Raw genomic sequence first — 18,954 nt, 5'->3', positions numbered from 1 at the left:
TGTTTGGATTACATCAAACTACAAATCGAAGAGAGGTTTTGAAGATGAAAACGTCATAGATATTTTGTACTACCAAGAGCATTATATGCTACTGAAAAATACATCTGTATTTTTTCGGAATAATAGCAGTCATAAAAAATCTTTATGTAGAAGGTGTATGAATGCTTTTGAGCTAGAAATGTTTCTAGTTAATCACAAAAAGAAATATGGGGTGCATGATTATTGCGAAATCAAAATGCTAAAGAAGGGAAGTGCAACAGCAAACCTAAAATTTAAAAACCACTCGTTTGAAAATAGGATTCCTTTCGTGGTGTATGCCAATTTCGAAGCAACTAGCGATATCGTAACACATTTTTAAAGTGGTGTTGTTAGCACGCAACGCACTGAGGGGTCAGAAAAAACTAAGCGATTAAAAATCCAAAAAGCCTCTGCAGTGGGATGTTACATTCATTCAGATTATCCAGAACTTTTTGAAAGCGCATATTTTTCACACCGCAGGGAGGATGTGGTTGAGTGGTTTTGTGAATGGTTAATGCAGAAGGAAGATGAATTTGGGAAACTTTTAAATACAGAATTAGAAATGGAATTGACTAGCGAAGAGCAAGAAAAGTTTGAGCTGGATAAGAAAAATCGAAACTGTTATTATTGTAGCAAGGCATACTGTGAAACAGGTAGCAAAGATAATAAGAACAATGAAAAAATGGTTAGAGATCATGATCATTGCAGTGGTAAGTTTAGAGGTGCAGCCCACAACTTCTGTAACCTCATTGCGAAACATGCCAACTTTGTACTAATTTTCTTGAACAATCTTAGTCATTATGACTTTCATCTTTTCATTAAAACACTGGTTAAAAAAAACGTTAATTAAGAAGACAAAAGGTAACAGACTGAAACTACTTCCCAAGTCAGCAGAAGAAGATATTTCTTTTCAGTTTGGTTGTTTTCGGTTTTAAATTCCTTCAGATTTCTGCAATCCGGTTTGGACAACATCACAAAATCAATGGTAGATGGTGACTTTAAAATAACCAGGAAGTTTTATCCAGACAACGAAGATTTCAAATTACTGAGAAAGAAAGGTTCTGTGCCATATTCTTTTTACACCTCACAAGAAAGTTACAACGAAGAAACACTAAGAGAAGATATGTTTTTTAACGATTTGAAAAATGAAATTGAATCTCCGGAGGTGTACCACCGTTTTCACTCTCTAGGGGGGGGGGGGGGTTAAAATGGGGCTTGTTCACCCACTATTTCCTTTACTTTCATCGATCACGTCAACCCTTTCAACTTGTCATTCCGTACAGTGTATTGATGTTATTGAATTGGGCATCGTATTGAATGGCACAAAATGTCGCGTGCATGAAATCCCAATCCAGAATCCTGACACTTTGAGATCACACCGCCGCCTTGATCGACCCTGCTTCTTGTCTTTCCATCCCATTGTAACAATACATAATGTCCTAGACAAGAGTGTCCCGGGTACAATTGCACGATATATTAGCTGATCTTACTAAATCATGCAGTTATGAACACAATATCCTGAACCTTGAAAAGCTCTCTGTCGAGAAAAACTTTGACTTTTACACACATTTGCTAAAAAGACCCCGTAACGTAATATTACTGCTCCAGGTACCGCTCATCTTATCATTTCACATGGTACAGCGTTGCATCCATCCCATGTACAACGATGCGTGCAAGTTTGTATTGGCTCCATAGCTCCGCCATCCCACCGTATTGCTATCATGCACTGGCTGTCAAGCTGCGCTGTGCATCCCCGACTTGTTTCTAATACTATTCCTGAAAAAGGAAAACATAAAAGATTTGTAAGTAAATTAACTTTGACCATGATCTGACACAATATGGTATACTACGGTTATATTCCATGCAATGCATAACTTTCGGGTTAATCGTAAAGGGACAAATGGTGCCTTATACCCATACCCATACCCATACCTACACCCATACCTTATACCCCATACCCATTCCCATACCTTCATGGACAGTAAAGGTCGATAAAAAATGTCTTATTTGACAGTACCCGAATAGACCTTCATTTTTATACCAATGATGACACCTATGATGACACCTTTGGGCTAAAGATCGTTAAGATCTAAAAATTAGGGTCTAAAAAGGGGTAAAACTTACTATTTTACAACCCTTACACCGAGCGTGTCCTCGTGCGTATCAAAATGAAGGTCTAGAGTGCAGTAGAATAAAAACAATTTTTTATCCACCCGAACTGCCCACTAATGAAGCTCATGGCATGGGGTCAAACGTATCACTATTACCTTTTTGATTCTCCCTGGGGATCCAGGGTACATCAAGAGGGCCAAAAACTATGGCATGAATTCTCATAGACCTTATTTATATACCCATGTTGACATGATTCGATGACATCAACGTTTTGACCCCTACTGTATGGGACATTTAGGCCCTTCAATGTGTCCACGTCCCATTACTTAGGTAATGTGCAACTTTACATTTGGAAAAAAATACTGTGTCGCGTCCATGAAGTCCCAATCCAAAATCCTGACATTTCGCGTTCACAACGCCGCTTTGATCGACCCTGCTTCTTGTCAATCCATCCCCATTTTACCCCACTAAAGCTGAACATAACCATTTGTCCATTACCCGTTGTCAAAAGGAACTTATTTTCTAGCAACATTTTCATAACTTGGCTCTTGGCCTATAAGTATAAGTTTCCGTCCGCATGGAGCTTGACTGAGGGGCGGAAAAACTGTAATGAAACAAAGTTTTTAGCATCTGTTCTCTTTCAAGAGGTTTGTCTTATATTTTTCTTTAATCAAATGAAAAGAGCGAGCTAGGATCATCTAAATTTCAGTGGTTTCTTTCTTCAGAAATGACCTAACAATATATCTCTCACAGCTGAAAGGATCACGGTGACGATGGCGTGCATCAGCGTTGATGGCATTTTGGTGCTTACACCGGAGCAATGATAGTAGTGTGAGGCGGTCAAGCTGTCACTGCTTGAATTGGCCGCCAATGAATCTGAATGTGCTGAAATCGCTCATCCACGGCACTATTGGACTGATGCGGCGAGGTAGATTTGGCCGAAATAAAAACGACAATATTTTGTATTTTTTTATTTCACTAACTCATCCCCTCGTTCTTGCAGCTGAGATGCAAACTGTGCGGTTTATAAACGCCTGACGATGTGTAGAACAGATGTGACGCCTGGTTTGGGCGATATAGGATGTATTTTCTGTATAAATTAGAGTTTATTGTCGACAACCAGATCGGTGAGGTGATTGGCCCAGGTCCGATTTACGGTAGATTTTTGCGGGAGGAATTTTTGCGGGAGGTTCATGCTGCAGGTATTTTATCGACCGACTAATTCTGACTCATGTCCCCTCCCACCTGCCATAAACGTCACGGTTCTCCAGCACTGTGCTGCCTAGGCCAATTTACGCTATGCGATGTTTGCTTACACGCACAGTGTGTGGACTTAGGGTATTCGAAAACCCTGGATCAACAAACACTGGACTGGACTGGACTGGACTGGACTATGACTCAGCGCCCTCCACCACCTGGATTTTTCTAAAAGTTATACAATTCCCACAACCCTGCCGAATCTCTTCCCGCCTATTTCCATCATCAACATCATGAACATGGCGTCACGAAAAGTCGCCCGGGTTTTATCGTAGATTTTACGATAATTGGCGACGACAGAATAGGTATGGTTATGTATTATGTAAACAGAAATATGTACAAGTGCCTGCTCTAGACATCTGAGTGATTTGTGGGTCTTGACACGCCATTAACATGATGAAATTGGCAGATGTGTGCCACCGGACCGGCCTGATAATATCGATAATTCATCGAAGTGTATCGCCTACACTCATGTACATAGCATGCACATATCATGCACAGTGTAGCATAGACGGATCGCACATGGGGTAGCACGTGCAAACCAATCAGCACACTCCCTTATAACATGGAGGTTTACCTCCGAGCTTATAATAACTCGCGCACATGGCATAGCCACTGCGAAGATGGAATTGGCCACTATAAGTTTATCAGACTGATACCATGTCCCATTTCCCCGTCGTTTCTCAATACATTGTTGTCGCCATGTTGATGCAGGCGATGGTGAGCAGTGACGTTGAATCCAGTCCAGTCCAGTCCAGTCCAGTGTTTGTTGATCCAGGGTTTTCGAATACCCGTGGAGTTACGACACGATTTTCTTATCCTTGCGATGCCGGATGTACAATACTCACGCTATTATTCTCACGACATGGTAGACCGATATAATTCGTCCCCATGTACAGTGAAGCACATCGTTTTTTTAATTGGCCAACGATATGGACGCAAGGACGGACCAATCAGGTAGCTGAGATTGGGTCACGTGTTCAAAAGTGCAGTGACCTCCCGTCGTGATTGATGATTTTCGATTAAGAAAGAAGACAGTGTTAACAGCAAGGCATACCATGTGGGCTCGCAAAGCAGACAGGCTACAATGAAGTTAGTTGAACTGTATCGGGAAGAATCAACCCTGTTGGATGTACACACGAGCGACAATCATAAAAGTGACAAACGGGAAGCTGCTCAGACTATATACCGTAGAGTAGCTTTTCCTAACCTTTTGGAGTGTAACTTCTCACCAAAGGTCGTCTGTTTTGCGAAATTCCATACTTTTTCTTAATTCCTGCCACGAGTCGAGACACTGTGACAATTTCCTTAAGCCGTCGTGTTCTCCCCATGGCAGCCTACCCTTGAATGAATCACCTCGTGCTGGACCACGAGTGGACGTGTGAACAAAAGTCACTGTGTAAACAGATTCACCACATTCACATTCACATTCACATTCACACTTACGTCGAGAACGTACATTACATGTATGCGAAAATACGCTTTAATCGTTAACTGACTTATAATGACGCCGCCCCCAATTGCCAACCTTTGAGGTGAAATGTTCAAAACCCATTTTGTACTTTTAGACCATCGAAACGCGATAATTCTGCGATGATGCTTGGGCTTGAGAGCATGGCTGGAGTGCGTTGGCCCATGACAAGCGCCCGATTTGCGTCGTTTCGACCCCGGATTATCTTGCTAAAGATTTAAAAGAACATAACATTTAACATACCTTGAGTGAAAGTCTGAGACTTTGGGACCTGTGCTGACTGAATGATCTTACCTTGAGCATTTTTTACACATAAAACGTAACATTCTCCGTTTTGTAGCGGACAGTGTCTTGCTGGTGGGGGGTCTTCGATACAGGATGGGTTTGACGTTGTGCACACAGAACATTTTAATCCATCGTCTGAAAATTAAACAAACCAGGCCTTTTTACTCACTCTGTCAATCAGACCGGAAACTCTCCCTTCACATCACTAATAATTCGACCGTTCCTTGGATACGCGTATTCTTTAAGGAAAACGGTTGAAATTTTCAAATTTTCAAATTCACAAATTTTCAAACTTTCAAACTTTGTCATTCTTTGTAATTAACTCAAAATTTTATAAGAACACTGTGTTAATTATGCGATGATCACAAAAGAATGACGAATGTACTGTTTGTTATATACTAGTATATACATTGTTTATTTACGTGTCACCTCCACATGTGAGCCAGCCTCTGCGAGGCTTATGAGACACTATACACACATTAGACTACAGCACTTTTGTTTTATTATTTAAGGGGTAAATGTCCGTAGTTTAAATGCTTCTTCGGCGAACAATATTACTATTTATTTGCTCAGTTTCCTGTTGAGGTCATGATTACTAACCATGCTAACTGGTTATCTGAGTTCAATTGCCTGAAGTTATTTTGTTTTTGTTCATTGCTGTCAAAATATTTTTCCTTTAATTCCTTATATCTGACTCATGAATTCATTCCTTTATTGAAGCATGTGCATTCTTTAAATAAAGTAGTAAATTGTAGTAAACTAATTTGAGTTGTAAAGCCAAAATAACCTTTAAGTAGTAAACATAACTAATCAGTTATTCTGAGTTAAAAGTAATAAAACAAATTAATCAAAAAGATTAGTAAAAAGCCGGACCAATCAGATGCGCGCAATCTGAGAAATAACTATTTTATCAGTAAAACCATCCACCAATCAGGAGTGCTAAAATTAGGCAGACGAAAAACGTTTTCAGCCGCCATTTTTTCCTCGCTTCGTTTGCTCGCGGTACTCGAACCGACAAATGCAAGGTTTACAGAGAGGATCTTATAAGAGTGAGGGACGCAAGGGAGCTTTCAGCGTCAATGATAGGTCACATAGCACCGCTATAGATCGTCTTTTTTACGTTTAGAATAATTTAGAATGGTGATTTAGGCCGTTTTCTGGTAAAACTTTTCTGGACGTCACGGCCGGCCGCCAGATGTACACCGTATACAGTGTATTGTATTACTGTGTTTCTTGGACAGCAAGTCCATGAGTCAGCATACTGCCGAGTTAACCTTTGTTTAAATATTCGTAATTCGCCCTGCAACTTGATCAACGACACAAAGGTGGCGCATCGTTGGTTTCAATAGCTCAACACAACGATTTATAAGAAGCGGTTGGTGTACCGATTTTGCCTGCTTTTCATGTACCTGTCTGTGTAGGCCTACTGTCGTTTTCCGACGTCTCTCCTATGCAGCAATACATTGTGATTCGAAGAATTCAGAAGGGTGCCGTAGAGCAGCATGTTCTGACTTTTTGGACAAGAGTTGACCAGCGGGCTGTTCGGTGTCTTGTTACTATAAACATATGTCTACATTTAATATAGAAAATTATTATTCGCCCGACTGTCGTGTCTTGACTGAAGATTTTCTGCACTATTGACCCGACTACAATATAATGTATTTGCTGGTCGACAGTCGTGTCTCGAGTCAAGATTAAGATTGCCCGCGCTATTGACCCGACTACAATATAATTTTGATTGAAATTGGGCAAAATTGGTGATTTTTTGTCCAACCGACAGGCCCGCTTGACCTACATCTGCCGCCATTGTTTCCCCTAAGGGGCAGTACCATGCCCCTAGCGGAGAGTTGGGCAACCTTGTCAGCAGACTTGCGCCGGACGGCCGGGTGAATAGTACCAAATTCCTTCACTTGAGACACGACGGCGTCGGGTCTGGAGTGAAGAATTTCAGTATTGGTCACCCGACCGTCGTGTACACAGGACCGATTTCCTTTACTTGAGATCCGACGGTCGGGCCAACAAGACCGATTTCCTTCAATGTAGATCCGACGGTCGGGTAAATAATATCGGTCTTTAATATATGCTTCATCATTAGTAATAATCATAAGAATAACTATGCCTTTTTAGTTGCAGTTCCCCAGTATGAGCCCGCCGAGAAAGTATCATTTTTAGCCAAAATGGTGGCAGATCAGTGAGTGAAGAGATACATGAGCTTGACTTGTGAAAATGCTAACCGGGTTTTTGCTGCAGAAAAGTTAAAATTGTAAGTATTCATAAAAAATGTATCAAAAGATGTATTTTTCAATTTCTATGTCTAGCTTTGTCTGATTAGTGATTATGTATTGATAAAGAAAATGTCATGCAAACTAGTTTTAGATCAACTTTGTTGAGGCGAGTAAAAGATAATGTGCATATCATGCCATGAGCACACTTAGACTTTAGAATTTTGCTGGGCCACCACTCATTGTATATGCGTGTAGTTTGCAATTTCAAAACTGTTGTATGACAATTATTGCTTTAACTATTGAGTGAAAGAAGCACAACCAAACAAATCTTCAGTACATGATAAAATAACACCTGGGTCATCACAGGTCTAAGTAGTAGCAAAGGAGGAGAAGGGTCATTGTGATTGCTTAGGTATCACAACATACTTTACACCTCTAAAGAAGACAGTTCTTGGAAGCACAGGAAACTACAAAAACAATTTGCCAGATGTCCAGGTGCACATACTCAGACATTGATGAAAGCATTGGTATTGTATCTCCTTCTTCTCAAGCAACTCAATTATTCCTGCTTTTGAAACCTTTTAAATATGTTTGTCTTGTTTGAGGTTGCACTTGACCAAAGGGCTCAATCTGGTTGGCTGGCTACGGGTTAATGACCGAATCTACACCGTCATAAAGAGGTTATTCAGCTTTTTGTTTTGATAACCTTCGACCAGTGATCAATGCAGATGGCCTCGGTTGATGGAAACATCATCAGATGTACATGTTTGGACGCACCAGGCACCAGTCTTGAAAAGACACATGAGACATTGTTAAGGACGATGAATGACTATCCTTTGGGCTTTCGGCTATCTTGTGCAAAGTACCCCTCAAACATTTCCTGCTTAAGAATTGCAAGTTTACATTTACTTTTGATTGAGACTGTACATCAAAAACAAGCCTTTTTCTGGGCAATTTTGGACATCCCTTTGTTCTGTTGGTGATGACAGATACAATCATCACAGTTTTTGAGGTGCAGCAATGGTCTTGAGGTTTATATCGGGAAGGGTTCAGACTAAAATTTCTTCATTATGTTGAATTTGCCTATTGCATGTATAGAATGTACCATGCCAACACTTGTAACATGTTGTTGATTTTCTTACCATCTACTGTCACATAGGCAGGAAGTCCAATGCAGATTTTCTGTCTGAGAAATAAAGTTTTCAATGCGCGAATATACTGCCCACATCAAATCTGAGTTTTGTATCCAAGATAATTGAGAAGGTGGTGTCAAAGCGGCTTGACGATCACTTAAATGTTAACAACCTACGTGAACCCTTTCAGAGTGCCTATACGCCTTGCCATTCCACAGAAACTGATCTCCTCCGCGTTCAGTCAGACATCCTCACTGCCTTTGATAGGGGGGATGTTGCTTTACTAGTCATGTTGGACTTATCGGCTGCGTTCGATACCATTGATCATAACATACTAGCTGAGCGGTTGAGAGTAGTTTACAATGTGACAGGGTCGGCTCTTGAATGGTTCATGTCATATTTGGACAACCGGTGCCAATCAGTTAATATGAATGGTAATTTGTCATCACCGAAAACACTGAAGTTTGGTGTACCGCAAGGATCAGTGTTGGGTCCAAAGCTTTATACTATGTATACTAAACCTCTTGGTGACCTGATAAGGCGGCATGGGTTAGATTACCACTTCTATGCCGATGACACTCAACTTTATATTTTTCTGAAGAAAAAATATCTTGATAACCATGCTGCTGCTATTAAACAGCTAGAAACATGCCTCGAGGATATCAGAAAATGGATGGATCTTAATCTCTTGAAACAAAACAGTGAAAAAACAGAGGTCATGTTCTTTGCTCCTAAAAACCAATGCCATGATAATGATCTTAGCCTCAGCATAGATGGGGTATCAATTAGTCCAGTCTCTACCGTTCGAAACCTCGGTGTTATGTTTGACCGTTCCTTGTCTATGGAAGCTCACATTAACAGTGTTACAAGATGTTGCTATATGCAATTGCGCAACGTGGGTAGAATCCGTCGATGCTTGACAGAAGATGCATGTCGCTTTCTTGTGCATGGTTTGGTTACATCCAGGTTGGACTATTGTAATTCGCTCTTTTATGGTCTCCCAGATGCAACCATTGGCAGACTCCAACCTGTTCAGGATATGGCTGCCAGAATAATCACGCGTACCAAACGCAGAGAACATATTACTCCGGTCTTGGAGCAGCTGCACTGGTTGCCGGTGAGGTTTCGTATCAAATACAAAATTATCCTTATGGTTTTTCAAGCTTTTAACAACAGTGCACCTTCATACTTGCGTGATATGATAAGGTCCTATACACCAGCTTGGTCACTAAGATCATCAGCTAAAACAAGACTTATCGTCCCAAGGACCAAAACGTACAATGGAGACCGATCATTTCGAGTCAGTGGACCAAGACTTTTTAATGCGATTCCAGATGCCATGAAGGACTTAGAGCTTGTGTCAACTTTCAGACAATCACTTAAAACCCATTTGTTCCGCGAAGCCTTTAGTTGGTAGCTGCATAGACTTATATTCAGAATGTGCCATCTATGTTTTAGAGACTCAATTTTTTTTAATCTATCTGTTTTACCACTATCAAACTGTTTTAAATCCAAATATTTGCTTCTAACTCCATTGTAAAGTGCCTTGGAGCATGCTTAGCTTGTACGAGGCACTATGATATCCGGTATTTATTATTATTATTATATTATTATTATCAATTATTTCTCCTTGGTTTGATCATAGGATTTGAAAGGCGCAGCAGAATCTGATAGAAATAAAATGGACTAAAGGTGTTGACAAAACTACTGCTTTGTTATCATCATCATTGCCACCACAACCAAAATGGCAGAAAATACAGAGGAAACAAAACATCTTCAGCTCACTAAGAAAAATAGTTATTTTGGCTGATTTACTAACTCAAGTAGTAGAAAATAACTGATTATTGGTTAAAGTTTTACTATTTTTCTTAGTTGTTTTTTTTCAACTATTTCACATTATTGTTAAAATAACTGTTACAGCAACTATCACCATAAGTTAAAATTTACTAATAAATAGTTATTTTACCACTTAATTTTAAGAGTGTGATAATACTTCCTTGGGAGATTTATATTTTTAGTTCCATATTCCTAGTTATAAGATAGCTATGGTCCAAACATGCATGCTCATTATAGGTGTTCATTTAAACCTACTTTCATGTGGTACTTTTAATATGTTCCTCCATAGTGTAACTTTTTGGGGGTGTCTGGCGGACTTCGTGCAGCAGACAATTTGTCTGGTATTTGGTATTTTATATTTAGTAGAGTGTAATTGTTCATTTTAACTTAGTTTGTGTGGTGCATGTACCTCCAACGTTTAATCCAGCTTGAAACTTGGATACCCTTTTGGGGGGGGGGGGGGTCTGTGGGGCCATATGCAGAGGACAATTTGTCTAGCGGTATCCAATCAGTGTTCCATGAGATGCCCCTGTTCATTTCAATTAGGTTTCATGTGGTATCTCCAATGATTGATCCATCCCATTTTTGGGTCCCAGGGCCCACAGACAGCAGAGGGTCCCCAGCAGACATCCATATCTGAAAATGTTAGGTTAAACAGCAAATGTTGCTGTAATCAGACATTGGTACCTTGTTCGTTTGACCAAAATGCTCTGGGCTGCTGCTCTAATACTAGATATTTTGTGACGGCATTTAAATAAGGCCTTCAAATGCCCCCCCCCCGAATTCGCTCCTGGTGACACATGTAAAAAAATAAACATATCGTTCAACTGCTGCGCAGCAGATTAAGAAAAATCGAAGGTGTTTATATGGACACTACCTAAGCGCTGTATCAACAATGTGATAGCCCTGAACCTGGACCTACCTAAGCGCTGGAAACTACCTAAGCGCTGTATAGTAGTCCATTGCATCTTAACCAGTCTAGGTTTAAAGGGAGTATAAGACCATCAGTTTCAGGATGATGGCGCATGGGTTCGTTCAGTAGTGTTTAAGTGCGCAGATACAAAAGTAAAGATTCTAATATATTATTGTGCAGCGATAATTAACATAAATAATGACGCCACTTGACAGTGCTTGCCATTCAATCATTGCGTAGCAACTGAACGTTCGCTCTTGTCATTTTTATGGTCCTCGATCCATGCTTTCCATTCGGCTACATGCATGTGTCATCAGGCAAGCTGTAAATAACCAATAAATTATGTTAAAATATTTCGCAACCCGAACAAGAAGGTCGCTGATGAACTTTTTCCCTCTGTTGCATCACTACCGATAAGTTAATTTACTGTTGATGCATAATGGTTAGTTAACTGCAATAGAATTCGTCAACGGGATTGGTGGTAGTGACTTGCACAACGTGGATTTATTTATTGTACTATTTTAGCAAGTGCCAAAATAATAAATAGAGAAAAATGCAACAAAGCGTTTCACTAATTCTTCCAGTGTTAGATATGTATCGGTATGGGTTTACGCTATGAAAGGTGCTCGATTTTCAATGATATAGAAACAGCAGTGAACGGGTCCTTTGTAAAATCCTAGCACACTATCACCGAATTTGGGCGATGACGTACCTATGTTATCAGGGTACTAGTAGGCCTAATGGTAATTCAAATAATATTGGCAAATGCCTTCAGGGAGTAGACTCATTATTTTTGTGGATTTATTTTAGGGATACTTGAGTATTCGGTGAATATTGTCTGGTAAATGATAAATGTGATATGTCTTTATTTTAATGTGCTACAGTATACAATGATCACGTTTCATTAAAATTGACAATAAACCATTTTACTTGCTGTCACCTTTTTATGCCTTTTCATGCGAGGAATGCCACCCGAAGCGCCCAAACCCGGACAGCGAGTATAAGGAAAATGGGTCCTATTCTTCGACTGATGTATTGAGGTCAGATTTTGCATCAACCACCGTTTGCTGGAAGTCATGGAGTGCATCTGTTGATGAGTCCTCCTCATGGTAATTAAAAAGTCATTTGGAGCGCTGGTTTATTTACAGTTCGGCGGTGCAGTTCCTGTTGAATGCCTCTGATGTGGTTGGATATTGTCGGAATGGTTATAACTAGCGGGATGTTAAAAAAATTGATTTCCTGGAAGCTACTACGTGTACTTTGGAAAAGAACTAGGCCATACTTTACACCTCGAAAATGAAAGAGTTGACAAAATGTATTTGTGAGGCAAGTCCTTTATATGGCAGCCTTACATGTGGCTCAAAGGTGCAAGTAAAACTGTCATCAGCCGCAATTTTTCACGTTTATTATCCTCCCGATATATTTGCTACCGTGGCAACTTTGTGTTACATCCGGTTGAAACTTCGACATATTGTCGATTCAACTCCTTGGTAGTTTCAATATTAATGTCGTAGCTTTTTGTTTCGACGTTAACCATCAGCCGCAACTAATCTGATTGTCAAAAAAATGAGAGGTCGATTTTAGCCAACATTTGTCATTAGCAATTGTCACCAACATACCTTCGTAAAGGAATACGGAATCAGTTACCACATTTTCTTTTAGAACTATATGTATATAACTGACGCGGAACTCGCGTTCAAATGTGGATGACTGGCTTGAACAACCCCAATATTTGTGACCGAGGAGCTCTTGAGGTCGATTTTTACTCAAGGGGTTTGCCCAAGGCAAGCACATTCCGAGCTACCCATTGGAGTGTAACATAATGAATCATAATTGCCTAGACTCTGTTCGCCGATTTTAGGCAGAGTCAGCGCACGAGGAACTTTTATTGATGCCTTACCGCAACCCTGAAATATGACCGCAATTATAGGCCTTGGTTTTCAATTGTCGGCTGATTTGTGCATAATATTTCGAAACGCACTCTAATGGGCTCGTGTTGCAAACAGTAAACAAACCGACGTGAATGATAGAGTTTCAAAAGTTTTCTCCACTTTTGTAAAACATTTTTCAAATTTTGAAAATGGAAATGTGGAGTTAACCAACTGGAGATTGTCCCTATAACCGCGGATTTTTGGTTTTTCAAGTACATTTCCGCGAAATTTCCGCAGTAGAGAAATTATGTGGAGTAATAGCTAAACTTTGTTAATTATATATTATAATTATAATTATAATTATTTTAAATTATCGGCGGTTATGCGGACATGCGCTAGGAATGGCTTCGTCCTTTCAAACAGATTATGCTTCGATGCGCGACTTAGCATGTTGACATGAAATTGAGCAATGTGATTTTTTGACCTTCCCAAAAATGACATTTTTCTGGGTAATCCAGAAATACGATCGGGGGATGTTTCATACGTAACGTACCGTACCATTTTTTTTGGAATCATCGTTATCAATGAAGTATCACGAGTTGAAGTTGGGCAATTTTGCGCCACGCATGGGTATAGATCGACCTTAACATGTTTAATGCAACCAAAATCTCCACTATCATGAAATATCCAAGGGTCACCTCGACACTACGGGGGGGGGGGGGTTGTTACATTGGTCTGGGGACCCAAAAATGTCCATGACTTTAAGAAAAGATTTCCCAATGCATAACTTATCTTTGTCACTGATACTCAATGTACACTTAAATGACGTTGATGCAGATACTTTCGGTTTGTTCGTAATAGTTTATGATTTCACCTTTACAGTTTATGTTTTAAAATCACACGTTGAAATTTGCGATAACCAAATCTTACGAAAATTTGGCCTTTTTCTGAAACTGTGTGCTTCCTCCAGAAAGCCCTTAGCATTATTCAAAACATTTGTAAGGTAGGCCTATTCGTAGTTACATGATACAATGCAAATAAATAAATAAATTGGTAGATACGACCAGGGTCTTTCAGATAAATTGAAATACTCTGATATGACCGAACTCTCGACAAAATCATTTCTAACATGTCTGAAGAGTCTGAAGGTAGGAAACAATAAAAAAGCAACTGTGAATATAAGCACCATGGCATTTTGACCAGCAATTATCGAGAAACTTACCAAAGACCTAGCGAAACAAGTAATGAACCTATGTGAAATTAGCAGTACGTAAGCTACAATCAGCAATGTCAGATCTCCAGGAGGTAATTTTCCAACTTCCTCAGGTTGACTGAACTCAATTTATTCGTAAATAATGTTTCTCCTTTAATTTGTGGATGGACACTTTGAATTATCATTGAACTATGTTCGAACAACGTGTCGATAATTGAATTTTTTTGGATATTCAAACTGATTTAGTTTTCCGTTCTTTTTAGCTTTTTTGGGGAATGGCTTTGTTTCATATCCTGAGATAAGTGTATATTTCTCTTTTACAACAAGTTTGGTCATTATTTACCCATCTATGTGTAATTGCTCTCCAGAATGTAACTATAGATACCCTAAGTACGATTTGTATAACATCTGAGTGGTAAAAACGAATATAGCCATTACGTGAATTTTCGCTAAATAACTATTTGATTATCGTCGTAGATTAACAAAAAAATAATGTTTTTTAACAGGGTCCAAAAATCAGCGCGATCAAATTTCCGAAAATCTATATATCTCATTAAGGTAAATCTTGCCGTAATCGATGCAGACATGAACTATTTGATGAGATTCCGGAGAAATCAGCTTCTTGGACTTTAATGTTCATCCCGCAAGGAAACCTCCCGGCGAGCATATGGTTAAAGGACTTGATGACTAAAATAAATTGACTAGCGTTAGGAATTGACTAGCGTTATGCTACTGTCCTTTTCCTCGAAGAATGAAACATGTAATCGATGAGCTTGTTTTTAGGTCAACCAGCTTAGCTGGTTACTCTAATGCTGATGACGTCATTAATACGAAAGCCAATCAACTGCTTGTAATGCTATTATTTCTTAATTCATTTCTAGTCATCACTAAAAGGCATGTGTACTATGACAACATTTTAGAAACATTTTTACAACCTTCCTGGTTGCAACTCCATGTTGGCAAAATGTTGCATGGTGTGTACAGAGGAAAATATATTTCGACACCCCCATAGAGCATGACATAATAAGATGATATCATTTGAAAAATCATTATCCCAGTTTTTCGATAACATCAGTGTTAGATGAATAATACTGTGTAAGGGTTAAAAGTATGCGGGAAAGAGTTTTCCAGTTATGAACTATTAATTTCTATACAATAGCAGACGATAGCCAACATAACGATAATTCCAACACATCGTTTAAGTTAATAAACTATGATAGCAGCCCTTCAAGGACATTCAACATTTCCCTGAAATTTTGATGTGATCTCTTGCATATAAGCCACTGAAAAATAATTTATGCACGTATTGTACTTTTTAAGGGGGGAGGGGATAAAAAGACAAGTGAGAAATATACTCACAGAGCAAACCAAAACATATCCTTTTGTTTCATTTAGTTTCAGGGCTGGAAGCCAGCCTTCAAATGTCTTCAAATGTCTTTTTTTTAAACTTTTCTCACAACCTAAAAATATTGCCACCTTTTTAGTTTTTCAATATTTTTGTGCCGTTGATCAAATGTTTACATTTCATACCAATGAAGATTTGAGCAAATATTATGATTTTATAGGGATGCGTCTTGAAGATAATTATTCACCCCAATTAAAATACGCCATTTGGCACTTTTCCTCCGGCACTAAAATTGATCTGACCTAGATTCGTAATCTTTTATAAGATCAAAACTGACACTTTTGGCATGGTTTCTATTCCGAGAATCCACGCCCGCCCCTTGGCAGAAATGTGTCTAGTTGTGGCGAAATGCCCTATAGAATGACGTCAGTGGTCACGCGAATGTCAACGTTGACAGCGGGAGAAGTGAAAATCGGCCTTCCGGCACAAAAATGCTTATCCTATATCTCCGGATGGGAAGGTTGAAGACTTTGGAGTGTAAGGGTTAAAAGTGGCCCTTTTTCCTTGTTGTAGTTGATAACTGAAAATTGTCCAAGCAACTAAATTATAATATTATGCGCCTCTTGAGGCAACAATATTTTTTCTATTAATCTCTGTATGTTGAAGAGTCTAGATATTGTGCTGAGAAAAACGAAAATGCTTATAAAATGAAATGCTTGGGAAAAATTGTTTTTGCCAATAAAACCCCGTTAATTGTGCAAGCTCCCTTTTAAAAAAATACGCATATGAAACAAGTTATAACACAATTAATATAAGATGAACTACAGCATCATGCTGATTTCGGGTTTATATAGGCAGGATGAAAATGTTTACCTCTGATTGGCTGACATAAACGTGACGTCATCGAACCGTTCCATGAATTGTCTTATTATATTGTATGCTATCATAATATCATATTCATTGATTATATTGTTATAATATATTGTCATTGGACGATTCCGCGTTGAAATGCTGTCTTCCGAATTGCATTCGATTTTCATTGCCATTCAAACTATCATTCCATGCAGTTGAACCTGTTCCGTGTCACGGGGAATTTGCTAGACTAAGACATGATTAAAATGGAAGAATTATGATGCAAAACACCCCAGAAACATATTTACCGTGCTGAGTTAATGTTAAAATGAACATTTGTTTGCGGAAATGAACATTGCATCAAAGTTTCATAAGAATTCAAACCCAGCCCATGCAATTCAATCTCCCCATACCTCGGGTAGTTTGTCAGTCATTATCAAAATAGAAGAGCCCCCCCCCCCATATATTTTGAGTAAATAAGCATTCATTTTGCTGAAGTTTCATGAATAAAATGCAATGAAGGCAGTAGTTTGAATGCGAATCAGCGTTGAACCCTTAATTGTCGAGTTAGTTGTAATCTAACGCGAATTGCTCAGAGGAAATACCTGATATTTTGTGCCTAAAACGCTGTTAAAGAGTGTTTCTGTTTTGCCATATAGGCCGTGTCTTCTATCACAATCTATTTGCACACTCTCAAACTCTGGTTTGTCAGAGTTTTTGTTACTTGGGCTCGAGAGTTCAAATCAAATACATGTTTACTTTGACAGTATGAACACATTTGCGAACATGATAACAATTTCTTATTTCATACCTTAAAGATCTATGCCTGAGCATGAACAGAATCTTGTCAAAAAACCGAATTCTACTAAGAACTCAATATTTTCTAGTGCCTCACTATATATAGTGGTACTCCAAGCAGTCGAATTTAAGGATTTTTATGGTGAAACAATCATTCTGGATGTCTCACAGCTAGGTATCTATTTTCATACCTCATTCCAATGAAAACCTAAGCGAAAGAGGCTGGATAATTTTCTTGGCGACAGTAACTATAATTTATCTTAACTAAGCAGTGTTTCGTGAATATTTTTCAATGTTCCATAAACTGAACCGATTGATTACTTGAAAAGAGGGAAGGCCCCTTTCCATTGCTGGAAAAGTTGAGTATACATATACCCGTTAATATATATCAATTTCAAGCTTGATGACGGCACTGATGTTAGAGTCTATCAAATGCTTGCAATGCTTTTTCTTTATATATATCGATTAGAACACATTTTATCATAGCTGGTACAAAAAAGCTACGTTTTAGTCGAATATGCCCATGAAGTGAGAGGAAAAATGTAATTTAAACTCTGAGTACAAAGCCGTATTGTCATGGTGTGAACCTTCCAGAATCGAGATATCACGACTAGGTTTTAGTTCACATTTATAGATTTGATGTACGTTGTTTGTGTTTTGACAGTAGACGTTGCACAATGAGTAGACAATAGCCATGTCATTTTACATCTAAATGCTCTTGACATCCCAGGCCATCGTTCTTGCTGAGATGAGAATAAAGTTGGAGACGTTATTATTTTCCTACCCGATGTATGGGGAGGAAAAGAGATGATAAAGTTTTCCTTCAACTAACCTGAAATATTATTCCACAGAAAGGCAGAACATGGCCAACATTTTCTCTGGGATGACCCTTCAGTAATTCTGAAGTCACTATTATCGAACACTACACGAAGAGAATAAACTATTGTCTCTAGTTCGTATTCAGTCAAGACTCATGATAAAGTAATAAACTAAGTACTTACCAGAATTGATCAGACAAAAGAATGATAATGTTGCTAATATCCATCGAACGATTTTGGCAGAAGTTTGTGACTCTTGTGATGTTAACATGTTCCCTGGTTGTGGTCAGTCATTCGCCATATCGTGCCTTTTGTACGTTGTCTTGCAGTGGTGTAATATCACGTGGCTGTTGATATATATGATTGGTCATAACTCGAACCTTGTATCATAAATTATGAATGCTTCATACTTCCATTTAAACGGCAGCAAGATCCAGGAACATGTCGATCGTATAAAAAGCTTCAAAGAATTGGGGCCGTTGTTTAGCTTGTGAGAAATACCTCGCAGAATTTCAGCTGATATCATCACATCAGTCAAATCTGACCTCTATGAATGAAAATCCCTTTTGCAAGACACTGAGATGAAAAAGAGGTGTTCACTTCCACATATATTTAACCTTTTAAATAGCCTTTCGTAGTGAGGTCAATAATGACGGACGAATATTAATGACAGGTATATTGCTTTTAAATTTATGGAAGGGGAGCAGAAATAATGGCACTGGGCATGCGCGCCTCTCATATCTTAGTCTTATATAAGGAGACAACATTGATGCGGGAGAGGTTAAAGAGGTGGTGGTGCTAAAAACT

At 38.9% G+C, this 18,954-nt stretch overlaps 1 long non-coding RNA gene across 1 annotated transcript; it reads right to left on the bottom strand.

Annotated features, from left to right (window-relative positions):
- Positions 1 to 711: 711 nt before the first annotated feature.
- Positions 712 to 18,511, bottom strand: LOC135487141 (uncharacterized). Its single transcript, XR_010446778.1, has 3 exons — positions 18,331 to 18,511; positions 5,153 to 5,278; positions 712 to 1,794 (listed from the first exon to the last, which is right to left on the bottom strand). It is a non-coding gene; the product is annotated as an uncharacterized LOC135487141 (long non-coding RNA).
- Between the last annotated feature and the right edge of the window lie 443 nt (positions 18,512 to 18,954).

Source organism: Lineus longissimus, chromosome 4 (genome assembly GCF_910592395.1).
Source record: "Lineus longissimus chromosome 4, tnLinLong1.2, whole genome shotgun sequence".
NCBI lineage: Eukaryota > Metazoa > Nemertea > Pilidiophora > Heteronemertea > Lineidae > Lineus > Lineus longissimus.
Note: the sequence above shows the minus strand (reverse complement) of the source record. Positions and strands in the feature narration are given on the sequence as shown.